This window comes from Salvelinus sp. IW2-2015, linkage group LG28 (genome assembly GCF_002910315.2).
Source record: "Salvelinus sp. IW2-2015 linkage group LG28, ASM291031v2, whole genome shotgun sequence".
Lineage (NCBI taxonomy): Eukaryota > Metazoa > Chordata > Actinopteri > Salmoniformes > Salmonidae > Salvelinus > Salvelinus sp. IW2-2015.
In genome coordinates, this window is record NC_036868.1 from 24,388,560 (window position 1) to 24,401,708 (window position 13,149).

General features: G+C 42.9%; 1 protein-coding gene across 1 annotated transcript in view; it reads left to right on the forward strand.

Moving 5' to 3' along the window:
* Nucleotides 1–3,145: 3,145 nt before the first annotated feature.
* Nucleotides 3,146–13,149, forward strand: part of LOC111954221 (CYFIP-related Rac1 interactor A) — a 28,425-nt gene continuing 18,421 nt past the window's right edge. The window contains exon 1 of the mRNA XM_070435785.1: nucleotides 3,146–3,259. The gene's annotated coding sequence lies outside the window, so the exon portion shown is untranslated. The remainder of the gene's footprint in view (nucleotides 3,260–13,149) is intronic.

A 13,149-nucleotide genomic window follows, 5' to 3' on the forward strand; every position in this document is an offset into this window, starting at 1 on the left:
TTCTAACTCACAAAAGTAAGTCGAGACCCCGACTGAGTTCCAAAAAAAGAAATCATATTTACATATAAAAAGTTCCTGCAATTCTACTGTTTGTCATAGCCTCTCTTGAGTTTTTTTTTAAAAAACAGCATAAGTGGAAGAATACCTTAGTATATATATAGAGTCCTTATATTCAGTCTAACAAACAGCTGTCATTTAAGACAATACTAGAACTTGGGACTATAACCCCCTAGAGTCGATTGAGGCACYGGTGCGTCAATCTAAATGACATAATACAAAAATCCCTATCAAAATCTGTCAATTTAAGCTAGAGATATCTGTTTTGACTTAAACACTATCCGGGCCTTTTCTGAAGGTAACCGSTACCAGTTTTAAAAAATGAATGGAAGTAGAAGGTAGTTTTGTGCCTACCCCMAAAAATAGTTAAATATATGTAAAAATGTATATATGTAGGCTCAGGGAAAATTCTGGGTGTTTACATTTCGCTCCTCTTTCAGCCCACTTTTAGCAAGCTATTCATACTAAACCAGTTGTTCCTGCCCCTGCTTGGTGCCAGGCCCAACAGATGCAGCTTCAGGCTCAGCAGCCCTGTCTCCCCATCCTCATACCCCTGAACCAGCCCTACTCCCAACTGAAGAAGGAGGTGATCAGCATTATGCCAACTGAATGACATGTCAGTTGGCATATTTGCAGGTACTGCAATGCATTGAGGACAGGAATGTGATTTTCCAGTCAGGAAAAATCTCACTTGAGACAGAGGCAGCCAATATCAGAGCCTTAAAGGAATTGATGCAGGTTCTTAGAGATGGATGGGAGTCTSTCCTGTCTGAGGCAACACTGATTTCTACGCAAATGGATGTTGCATCTCAATTTAGCAAGGAACACAGCCGCCAGAGGAAAAGGAAGAGATTCCATGATGAGACCTYTCAAGAGGAGACAGCTCAGGACAGTGCAGAAACAGTGTTTTGGAACACACTGGTTTTAAACTGCTATGGACAACATCATAAGTGACTTGGACACTAGGTTTGACACCACTGCAAAAATTGTCTAAGAATTTTCTGCTGTTCTGAAAGTTGGGCAGGTTAGTGAGGATAAAGTCCCTTCTGTGTGCCAACCACAGATCATGAAGTATTCCAGAGATCTTACACCTGAGTTTAAAAAGAAAGTGAGACACCTGAACACTGTATATGCTGCCACTTTCCTCTCTAACTTGTCCCCTCTTGGTGTCTGAATGCAATTTGTAAGATGCAGCTGCAAAGCATTTTTGGAGAAGTGTACATTGCTTTACGTATATTTTGCACACTACCTGTGACTGTTGCTGGTGGCGAGATAGCTTTCAGTAAGCTAAAACTGATTAAAAACAAAGATTTGATGTCCACTATGTCCCAGAACAGGCTTTGCAGTCTTGCCATGCTGTCCATTGAAGGTCAGTTAGCTAGAAAGCTGGACTTGATCAGTGACTTTGCTAGCAAGAAGACTCGGCGCTGGGCTTTTGGTGAGTAAAGGCTGAGCAAGGGCCAGTGATAACTGTTCAATGGCATGGCTATGGATATTGGATCACTACACACATGATGCCCACAGGCTGAGAACAAGACTGAGAACAGACTGAGAACAAGATATATCTCAAAGTAATGGCTGGATTGCCATACAATTTGTTGCGCACAATCAAGACCCCAAGTGGAAGAAACCTATTGATTTGGTGACCACTTGACCTTTCCTCTAGCGCCACCATCAGGCCTTTTCATTTCCATTTTGTTCTCCATTTTCCATTTCCACTTTTACAGCTGCTTATTTTCTAGTTGGTATGTATACTTAGTTCAAAAATCTGCTGCTGATTTTATTATTTTGTTTGTTATATCATTCTATAGATGATAATTTTAATATATTTTAATTGAAGAGGTTAATGTATATTTAAGTTCAATTTATTTTAAGTTATTCATAAATGTTAAGAGAATTTTCCATTCAAGAATTGTACCATTAAAATTACATTTAGACTGTAAAAGATGGCCTTTAGCACATTTCTTATAGAGGGTATCAGTCTTGCATCAAAGAGTGAATTCCTGTATGCAGAACGTTGCATGTCTGCACAGTGTTATATTTTCACAGCTTACTGTCAGTAAATATCGTACAGTAAATATTGGACTACAAGAGCGTTGCAAGCCTTTAAAGGTAGAGTAATTTAAAGTTTTGAATGGGTTAATTGGGTTCTGGAGGTCCTAGCAAAATTCTAGCTTGAGAAATTGCTCTTTGCCTAGAAGCAATTTTTTGTTTATTTTTTACMATTTTAATTGAAAAATATCACAGTAAGATACTTAATTGTAACACAGAAATTAACCTTTAAAAGGCTAATTKCCTGCAATTCTACACATGTTGCTGTTTTATAGCTCATCTCATACTATTCTTCACATTTTACCAATGAGGATGAGAGAAAGAAAAACAGTTTTAAAGCAAATTTCCTGCTATTCTGCACATGTTGCCATTGCGTATGACGTGTTCCTATGCTATCTGGGGGGCCCCGAACTGTTTTTTTTTGTATTGATTTAAAATAAATGATTGTGGRGGATAAATTTACCTGTTCTGAATATCGGGGAAACATGTCCCCCCGTGGAAATTTCGTCAATGCTGTGAACACATCAATCAATCTTTATAAAGCCTTGATGAGAGAGCTGGCATTGCACAAAAGGAAAACTTACTACTCTACACAGTGGATTCCAATTTACCCTGAGGTATCTGAATAGTCTATGACAGTTGATGGCAATTTGCTGTATTTTAAAACTGGGGTAGGGATACAACAGATACTAATATTGAAAATATAGTTTGCAACTTCGCATAGGTCAACATCTTGCCACTTTGTGAGGAGTACCTTCATCACATAGACAGCAAGGCAGTATGGATACATTCAAAGTCTAGATTTCAACACAAATGAGAAAAGATGAATTCATTGCATCCCAGTCTCATTTCATTATTTTTCAGCCATAGAGCGAGGACACAACCACTGTACGTTTTCAACGTCACTATTGGCCAAAGAGGTAAGCTAATTTCCGTTTTATTGGTCAATATCGGACGGCGCGCATATACTAACCAATGACATTTTGGTATGGGCGGGGCTTAGTGACACGCTTTATAACGGTGTTGGAGGGAGGGGTCCACGGAAAAAAACATCGTTATTCTAAGGTTGAAAGTAGGGGGTGAAAGTGGGCTATCGGGGTGCAGAGACATCGGATCTCCCATTCAAAAGTAGTATTTTAAGAAGTCACTGGTAAGTGTAATTGAGCGAGCAACTTTAAGAACCGTTGTTTGGCTAATTAAGATAAACGGTAGTCGCGGAAATGTGTAGCCAACGTTAGCGACGCAGAATCAGTTAGTGTCAAGCGAGTTCACATGGATAGAAAAAGCCGCAGGAAGTGAGATTGCTAACGTAGCTAGCCTACTCGTGTGTTTTTCAAAATACGAATGCATACATGCTGCGTTAGGTAGCTAAATCCATTAGCTAACAATTGCCTATACATTTGTATCTAAATCATTATTTCTAAAAACTTAGTAAAACTTCCAAATACGGAGTTATTTTCGGCAATGAAATTGTTTTCTGGTCATGAGCTTGACAGTAGTGCTGCTAGTCTAGTGAGCCAACTAGCTAGCTAACGTGTGCTGCTTACTGCTGCTGCTTTGCATGTTCATACTGGTTCACGACTTTAAAATAACAACATCCTAGTTTTGAAAAGGTGAAACTAGCTTTTGATAATCTGTTGAATATCAACAGCTCTCCGTAGTCCAGTTGAGCATGGCCACAGTATCTTTTCACATACTTTAACGTTAGCTAGCTTGCTATTTAACTGATAACTACAACATCACTAGCCTCAGGCCAGTGTCTCAGGAAGCAAAATGTCTCAGAAGCAAAATCAAAACTGTGAATTACTTCCTAGCTCAGGGCATCCAGCCCATACAATTGGGAATAGGCTCTCTATGTTCCAACCTGCCAMACCGGCAATGGAGTCTAGTGATTTTTGACTTCAGGGTGCCTCTGCCAGTATCAGACCGCAACAGCTGTTTCTCACTTGACAACCAACTAACTGCCAATTAATGACTCTGCTGCTAGCTCCTGGGAAAGTGATTGCAGAATTAGAGAGAGCAGCTCCAACAGATTCATCATGGGCACACAAACAAGTCAGCAGCAGGCAGGAAAATGGACCTTCATTGGTTAGACATGGGAACATAGCTAGCTGACTGGACCACCCAAATACTTGGCATTTTTGTGTTTCTGTCTGTGTGCCCAAACCAGCCTGCGCTATTCCTTCACCACCAGAGGATTCCCTGATTTATTATTGTGCCTGATCCATTGTGAAACTCTGCCGGTGGTTGGACGTACAGCGACAGATGCACTTCTCAACGCTGAGTTGGGAGCAGGGCCTCTTGGTGTGTTTAGTTTCGGTTGGAACGCCAGGTATCTTGTTGCAGCATTTCTTCAGTCAGCGCTGTCACTGTTACGGCAGATGGGTTTTGTGAATAGGGATAATTTGACCTGGAAATGACTGAACTCTGTAAGTAGGTTAAACTTCCTCTTGACCCTTGTTTTTGCCACAGTGTCATACTGYCAATACTGTACCTACTGTAACCTAATTGGAGCAATTGAAGATATTGTTTTTTTCCCCCCTGTTGAGGTTCCTTGAACCTTGACTACTCAATTACTGTACAGTTTTTGTGAGGACTTTGTCAGAGATTTATGGACACCRGATATCATGTTGAGTGATGTGTTGGAACATATGAACATGTTATARGGACTGAGTGCGAAAGAACTTGAAGTAAACTATTAGCTCTTGGCAAAGCATGGGCGGCAGGTAGCCTAGTGGTTAGAGCGTTGGGCCAGTAACCCAAAGGTTGCCGGATYGAATCCCTGAGCTGACACGGTAAAATCTGTCGTTCTGCCCCTGAACAAGGAACAAGCCACTGTTCCCTGGTAGGCCGTCATTGTAAATAAGAATTTGTTCTTAACTGACTTGCCTAGTTAAATAAAATATCGGCATAGTTTACCCACCCAAAATTCTCCACTTTCTCTCCAGCTGGTAGAGAAGCGAGTGTAAAATCATAGTTAATCCATAAATGTCCTCTGCTCAGTTTTGTGCACCTGACTGAGACTGAAAAACAGGATGCGCTCGCTTGCCACTTTCACAACCAGTCAGAGGGTTGCTGTTTATTGTGGTTTTGAGCTGCTCCTGCGGTGTCCTATCACCAGTAGCAAACACCKTAGACATTGTCTGATTTGATATTTTGCACAAATGTGCTTTTTGTGTTTTAACCTAAACGTTGCCAGAATTGTTATTTTCTTTGAATGTTTTAGTCTTCATCGCGTTATTGAAAACACTTTTTTTTTWARGGACTTTTTTTTAATAGAGAACTAGTCTACATTTTACTTTGGTAGTCATTTGTTGAAGTCTAAATCAAGCTTTGTGTCAATCTTATTTTGGGGCATAACATTTATTATCCCACCGGATTTCCTCCAATAACCTAATATCTGATTTTGGTATTGGCCTAGCTAACCAAGTAATTCCTCTGAGCTTTATTCAAGACATGCGCCTAAGGGTCAGACGATCAGATCTTTCAACGCCTGGAGAATTGTTTAACGTTAACATCTCAGGGACACAATAATATACCATTAGGCCTAGCCTATATATAGCAATCTTATAATAAAGTCTAGCGATTGCCGTCTGTTGCCTACAGTTCGACTTCCAAAATGACAGGCTGGAACCCCCCCGTCCCCCCCCCGTCTCCTCTCAGATGCCCTCTACAGATTATCAGGCAGTTTACCACGGCCCATCAGGGTGTAGCAGCATGCTGAATCAGCTAAAAGGCCATATGGACTGGATTCAGACAGCAGCAGCACAGACCTGAGCCTCATTGCTCAGACTCAGCCATGATGATAAGATTGGGATGCCTCTGAATAGGCCTAGATGGGTTGGCTGTCTGACTTAACCCCTTCATCTCTGAACCAGCCTTTAGGCTCCCTCAGAACCATCATATGACCAGTAAAGTGATCTTAGTCATATATAAATCTGATCTTTATGGCTCTGGGCTATATTGTTCAATGCTCTGATCTGTGAAATGAAGTGATGAATGTTGGTAGTGTTAGGACGTACGTGTCCATAACCTTAGCCTACATGCCATAGCAGTGTTTTCATGTAGCCTATGCATGGTCAATGAGTGTGTGAGGACCTGGGAACTGTCCCTTATTTGTGTCGTGCTAAAATGTTCTAATTTGTCCATGCGCAGAGCTTATGTTCCYTCTCCCCACGTGATATTGCAAAGCATTGCTAAGTTTACTTTGCCTGGAGAGCCTAGCTCATGCATAAAGGGTYATCTTGGGCTTAACCGGATAAATAAACAGAAAATGTTATGATCAGGGAATAGGCTACAGCACCATCGTAGAAACAGGTGCTGCGTGAGTGAAGTCACACGTTTGGAAGGTCAACAACGCGGTAGCCTATTTTGTCTTCAATTATTCTGTTAATTTTTACATKAATTCAGGCTTTCGTTCATTAGACCATACGCAGGCCATATGAAGGGCAAACCGGTGCGGCCAGTAAAAGTTTGAGTAGCATAGTAAATAATAGCCTATTTTTGCAGGCTGTATTTGATTCCGTGCCTCGACGGGAATRTTTATCTTGCATAGAACACGCAGATACTGTTCTACTGGGGAGTTTGTTTTATTTTTTCTATTTGTTACTCGTTATGTTTGCAGAGGAAAAGGAAAAACAAATGTGGACTGTTCCAGCATCTTCAAAGTGCACCTCAGCAGAAATAATTATTTTCAATGTTCCTTATTTTTTTTGCCATGGAGGCAATGATTTTGCCTTGGCACAGCGCCACAGCTAAATAATTGCAGCGGAAACACTGCCATAGTAGCCATTTTTCAGATGTTTTGTTTCTGTTCAATATTGGGCTTCCAGGATTTTATTTTTCCGCTCWGTTTTTTTCCCCCAGACAGGAAAGGAGGTATTTGTATCTGGCCGTGCCTGCCCTGCTCTGAAGTGCTCTGCAAATCATCATCTGGTAGTTTGAGTTCCTGTTTCACCCAACCTGTCTGTCTGGGGAAATAAGTGTTTGAACTGAACTGCCCCGGTTATATGGCAGTAAACAAACGTCCTGCTCACGTTTCACTTTTCTCATTTCATATCCGGAGAGTCTGAGACTAAYGCTTTGTGTTAGTCAAATCTAAGAGCGAGGTTAGTCAAATTTTATTTGTCACATGCGCCCRAATACAACAGGTGTAGACCTTACAGTGAAATGCTTACTTACAAGCCCTTAACCAACAATGCAGTTTTAAGAAAAATATAAAAAKAATAAATATAAGTAACAAATATTTAAAGAGCAGCAGTAAAATAACAATAACGAGGCTGTATACAGGGGGTACCGGTACAGAGTCAATGTGCGGGGGCACTGGTTAGTCGAGATAATATGTACATGTAGGTAGAGTTATTAATGTGACTATGCATAGATAATAACAACAGAGTAGCAGCGGTGTAAAAGAGGGGGGGGAAATGCAAATAGTCTGGGTAGCCATTTAATTAGATATTCAGGAGTCTTATGGCTTGGAGTGTAGAAGTTGTTTAGAAGCCTCTTGGACCTAGACTTGGCGCTTTGATACTGCTTGCCGTGCGGTAGCAGAGAGAACAGTCTGACTAGGGTGGCTGGAGTCTTGGACCATTTTTAGGGCCTTCCTCTTACACTGCCTGGTATAGCGGTCCTGGATGGCAGGAAGCTTAGCTCCAGTGATGTACTGGGCCGTACGCTCTACCCTCTGTAGTGCCTTGCGGTCAGAGGCCAAGCAGTTGCCATACCAGGCAGTGATGCAACCAGTCAGGGTGCTCTCGATGGTGCAGCTGTAGAACCTTTTTGAGGATCTGAGGACCCATACCAAATCTTTTCAGTCTCCTGAGGGGAAATGGGTTTTGTTGTGCCCTCTTCACGACTGTCTTGGTGTGCTTGGACCATGTTAGTTTGTTGGTGATGTGGACGCCAAGGAACTTGAAGCTCTCAACCTGCTCCACTACAGCCCGTCGACGAGAATGGGGGTGTGCTCGGTCCTCCTTTTCCTGTAGTCCACAATCATCTCCTTTGTCTTGATCACGTTGAGGGAGAGGTTGTTGTCCTGGCACCACACGGTCAGGTCTCTGACCATCTCCCTATAGGCTGTCTCGCCGTTGTTGGTGATCAGGCCTACCGCTGTTGTGTCAAACTTAATGATGGTGTTTGAGTCGTGCCTGTTCGTGCAGTCATGAGTGAACAGGGATTACAGGAGGGGACTGAGCACGCACCCCTGAGGGGCCCCTTGTTGAGAATCAGCGTGGTGGCTGTGTTACCTACCCTTACCACCTGGGGTTGGCCCGTCAGGAAGTCCAGGGTCCAGTTGCAAAGAGAGGTGTTTAGTCCCAGGATCCTTAGCCTAGTGATGAGCTTTGAGGGCACTATGGTGTTGAACGCTGAGCTGTAGTCAATAAATAGCATTCTCACATAGGTGTTCCTCTTGTCCAGGTGTGAAAGGGCAGTGTGGAGTGCAATAGAGATTTGCATAATCTGTAGATCTGTTGGGGCGGAATGCAAATTGGAGTGGGTTTCTGGGATAATGGCGTTGACGTGACCCATGACCAGCCTTTCAAAGCACTTTGTGTGTTGTGTAGAAGGAAATGGGCCTCATAAATGTTGAAAAATTGGCGAACAGTAAGCTTAATTCTCCCACTGGTAGCCTATTTGAAATGAAGTCAAACACACTATTACCTAATTTGTTAGTTAGCTACATTGACATCGTAGACAATTCTGCCTTGTTTAGGCTATAGCCTAATGACCATCAGACGGACACAAGCAATGTTGTTGAAACCAGAGCTGAGGCATGAATCATATTGTAGGTACAAATAGGCCTATACTCAACTCCCTCATATCGATTTGTTAATCTCTGTGTTTGAAAACGCCTCAACAGTCTTTGTCATATATTTCATATACCTTATTTTTTGCCATAAGTACAGTTCTTTGTAAGCCACCTAAATGCTTTGGAAACACCAGTTTCCTTATCCTAGTCGTTAACGTGATTGACTTTCATGCCATGTGACCTGCCCAAAAATGACAGTAACTGTTCAGTCATTAGTCCCTAATAGTTTAGTTGACAACCGGTCAATGGTGGCCCTAAAACCTGGTTTATTGCGGAGTGGCAGTAAGCCATGCACTCGGTCAAATAATGCCATACAGTTCAGTCGTTAGTCGCCTTACGATTTGAATAGACTGGTCAGTGATATAGGCCTAATCCTGGAGAGTTAGCTTGCCTGCCACGCATTCCTACCGCTCTTTTTCATAGTTCTCTAGCTGGTATCTGATCTTGACCGTAAACCTTGGCCCCTGCATGGCTGCTTGTCTGTTCTCAGCTCCGCAGCGTGCTCATTGATTACAGCAGCTGCTCGAACAGGAGGGAGATTTATGCTGTTTTGGTAATGGTAACAGTCTGTGAAAGTACTGGGAATATTGTTCAGGCGAGAAAGAMGCGCAGTCACCCATCTCTGGGTAGTATGTAATAACCAAATGCGCCAAAAAAGCCTACGGGTCAAGTGCAATATTCAGAAATGTATCAAGTTGAGCGAGCATGCTTCGACAGTAGTGTGGTAGAGGTCCTGAAACTAACTTTATTAAAGAACAAATCATAACATGACCACATTTAATTCAATTAGCTTTGTTGTTCAACTCTCTTCCTCTTTTGCAAATTTCCTGATATGTTTTGATTTTAGGTTTTATTTATTCGCACCAAAGAAAATAAGTGAAAGACAAAACAATACAGATTCTTAAAAACACTAGTAAAACGGTGTGGTGGTGAGGTTGGAAGCCCAAAAAGGCTTATATGAGAACCACTCTTCCCTTATAGGTGGTCTTTCGTTCTATAACTTCTAAGCTATTTAACTCGGTGTTGCCGACGACAACCTGCCGGCCGGCAGCTGCAGTGCGAAGGTGAGGAATTTGGACCATGTTGAGGAGGAAGTAACGAGGTGGGGTGGCTTAGATATGTTTGACAGCCTGWTATGGACCACAGCCAAAAGGGCAGGTGCAACACCTCTCCTCCATAACCACGTGCCACTGCATCCTAAGCGGATCGGCCGGAGTAATGACCTCTGGCTTCAGGCCCAGGCKATATCTCATGCAGACAACACTCTATAATGGTTATTATCCTCAGATTATACTGTCCTAATAATATACAGTGTAATGTGGCTGTAATCGCTCAGTCAGTGCTTGTTACGCCAGAGTGGGTTTGATTCTTACATTATCTACTGGATAGCAGCTGCTTAGGATAAAAGCGACTCATTGAAATCTTACGACAAATAGGCCTAACATTTCTGTGCTTACATGTTGGGCCTAGCTAGCTTAGCGTAGCCATAGCAGTCTCCACCCCCAGGAAAAAGGCCTGTAGTGTATCTCCTCTCACACACACACACTGAGAAATGGCTCCTTTGTATCTCAGGGCTTTTGACATGCAGAAACCACCAGAACAGAAGTGCTATTCAGGCCGAAGAGGTCGACGTAGGAGGATTTTTTTACGCCTGGAGTCCCACGCGGTAATGAACTGGTTGTAAGGGCAGACGGCAGGGCACTCCTCTCTGGCTCTGAATACCACAGCAACCCTCAGTCTCTCAGTGCCACTGACTGGCTGGGCTGACTGATTAAAGAGCCCTTGTTGTTTACCTCTGTTTCCTCCTTACCCCTTTAGCTCTGTCTCTGTTTGTCTCTCTTTCCACTGTTTGCTTTAATTGAAGGTCTAYACTGCTTGGTAAACAAGAAGCCAGACGACTGAGGCGACGTCTAAAATTGAAAATGTTGCTTTGATGCCGTGACCCTTAACCTCTGTACAGTGTTCGTCAGAYGTCATAATCTCCCTCCCTCTTACTACAAACCCACATGTGGGGGCTGCAGTGCATTTGTCTGAGTTCAGCCCCAGCCTTTAGCCCAACCGTGCTAATGGGAGTGAGCAGCTGAGTGCCCTTCAGAGGAGGGCTAGTCCATGTGGCGGTCGGTCAGAGGAAGCAAGGCAACCATGGTGGGTGGGTAGGCAGGTTCCCCTCCACACCCAACCCCCATGCCCTCTGCCCATATAAGGGCAAAACTCAGCCAGCCTCCCTGAAGCTGAGCTCAGCGCCCTGACCCATTACTGGAGCTCCAAGCCTGAGGGAGGCACAGCTCTGCTCTCCTAACCAAGGTTTTTAAGCCTGTTTTTCTCGCCAGTCAAAACAGTGTAGCGAGGAAGGTCTTTAAGAATGGATATGAGTGCGCCACAGCCACATGGTGGTTGTGATAAAGTGGAGCGTGCAGTTGTGGGCTAAGGCTGTAGTTGAAATGCTTCAGCCTGAGCTTAGTGCATTTTAGGTTGGTGGCTTGCCTGTGACAAATTATTTTATATGGTAGCCTAAATCACTAAGTCCTATGACGTTTGTCCCAAAACATTATTATCATTTTTTTCAAAGGTTACCGTAATGGAGGATGTCGACTAGGCATTGGCGCACAAAACACACTGCCTTGCTACCGAATAACATCCTGTCTACAGTGCTCCACTACTACTGTACTACAGTGAGTATTCGTAACATTCACCTCTGAGGTTACAGGCATGTAAACCAAGGCCAGATGTTAGCCTTACGTAGTCGCTAAATACATATTCAGAAGGACTTTTTATGGTTCTTTCGTCGTTATGAAGCTAAAATGACCAATAACGCCATGAAATGTTACTCTAATTGAAGGATTTGGCTTGAGGGTTGTTTTTTACTTTTGGGTTTGTATTCTTACAACGGACCGAAAGTGACGTTTGTGTTATTGGGGAGGTTTTGGGACAAATTGGTGGCTGGCAAAAGACACGCTCTTTACATTTGGTACTACTRTACTGAATAGTAGTAGTTGCGCTTGCCAGGCCTTTTTACGAACGTCCTCCGGACAGAAGTTAATTTCAAACTCTAGTGTTGTTTTGATGCGCTCTGCCTTGGCCCTACAGCAAGTTTTGCAGTCTTGGTTTGAAAAGCTGAAAATTAGACTTGGAAATCTGTTGGTGTTACTTCCATTTCTTCAGTAGTTGGGGAATATACCGTGTTTCATAACAGCAGTGGAATACAGCCAGGGGAGATTACGCTGACCATGTTCTGTCGTTTATGAGTAGTGCTCCCCTGACCTCTTCCTCTTTCATCTGTTCAGTGGTCTCTCTCCAGCTGTCCCGAAACACAATATAAAGAGTCTGTTCGRCGATTCATGCCATGCTATCATAAGCTCGTCATTCCTCTGATGGTTGGTTTGGCGTTTTTTGAACCTGCGATTTATTGACGAGTCGGATTCCAAAAGGGACTTCATCTTCCATCAACTGGTAATGCATGGTAACTAACATTTGATAGGCTGTATGACTAAGCTAGATGTTCAAACTGACGGTTGAATTGGTGGTTTTCTAAGATGCTGAGTTGCGTGGTGTGTACAGACAATGGAGGACAGACAGGAAATTAACTTCTTGCAACTATAGGGGGTGCTGTTCCGCATTAGCATATTTGGGTCTCCAAATTAAACTGCCTCGTGCTMAATTCTTGATCGTACAATATGCATATTATTGTTATTATTGGATAGAAAACACTTTCTAGTTTCTATAGAAGTTGGAATTTTGTCTCTGAGTGGTACAGAACAATATCTACAGCACTTTTCATGACAGGGKTCAGATTTCAGAAATTTTTACCCCTGATCTGGAGTCTGTTTTTAAGGCGACGGTGAATGCTATGAAGAAACCGACACTGCCTACGTCTTCCTCTGGGTGTCTGTACGTCATCACGTTTTGAATGGAGTCTATTGCACAATCCCAGCCATTATTAAACCACAAAATGTATAGGGACCGCCCTTTCTCGTCGCGCGCCTGAAGCGTGAAGGACATCGGACTTGCCTCATTCCAAATCGTTGTCTAACCAGCAATATTTCTCCGGTCATGTTTTCAGTCGTTATAGTTGTTAAAAACATCATAATGTAGTTAATTTGAACCGTTTTATAGCAATTTATATCCGTTTAGTGCGATTTTGAGGAATTTCTTTGTTGTGCACTCTGAAACTTTGGACACGTTTTGGGGTCCCGTTCGATCGTTAGTGGATATTTCGAAGGACAGAGGACATC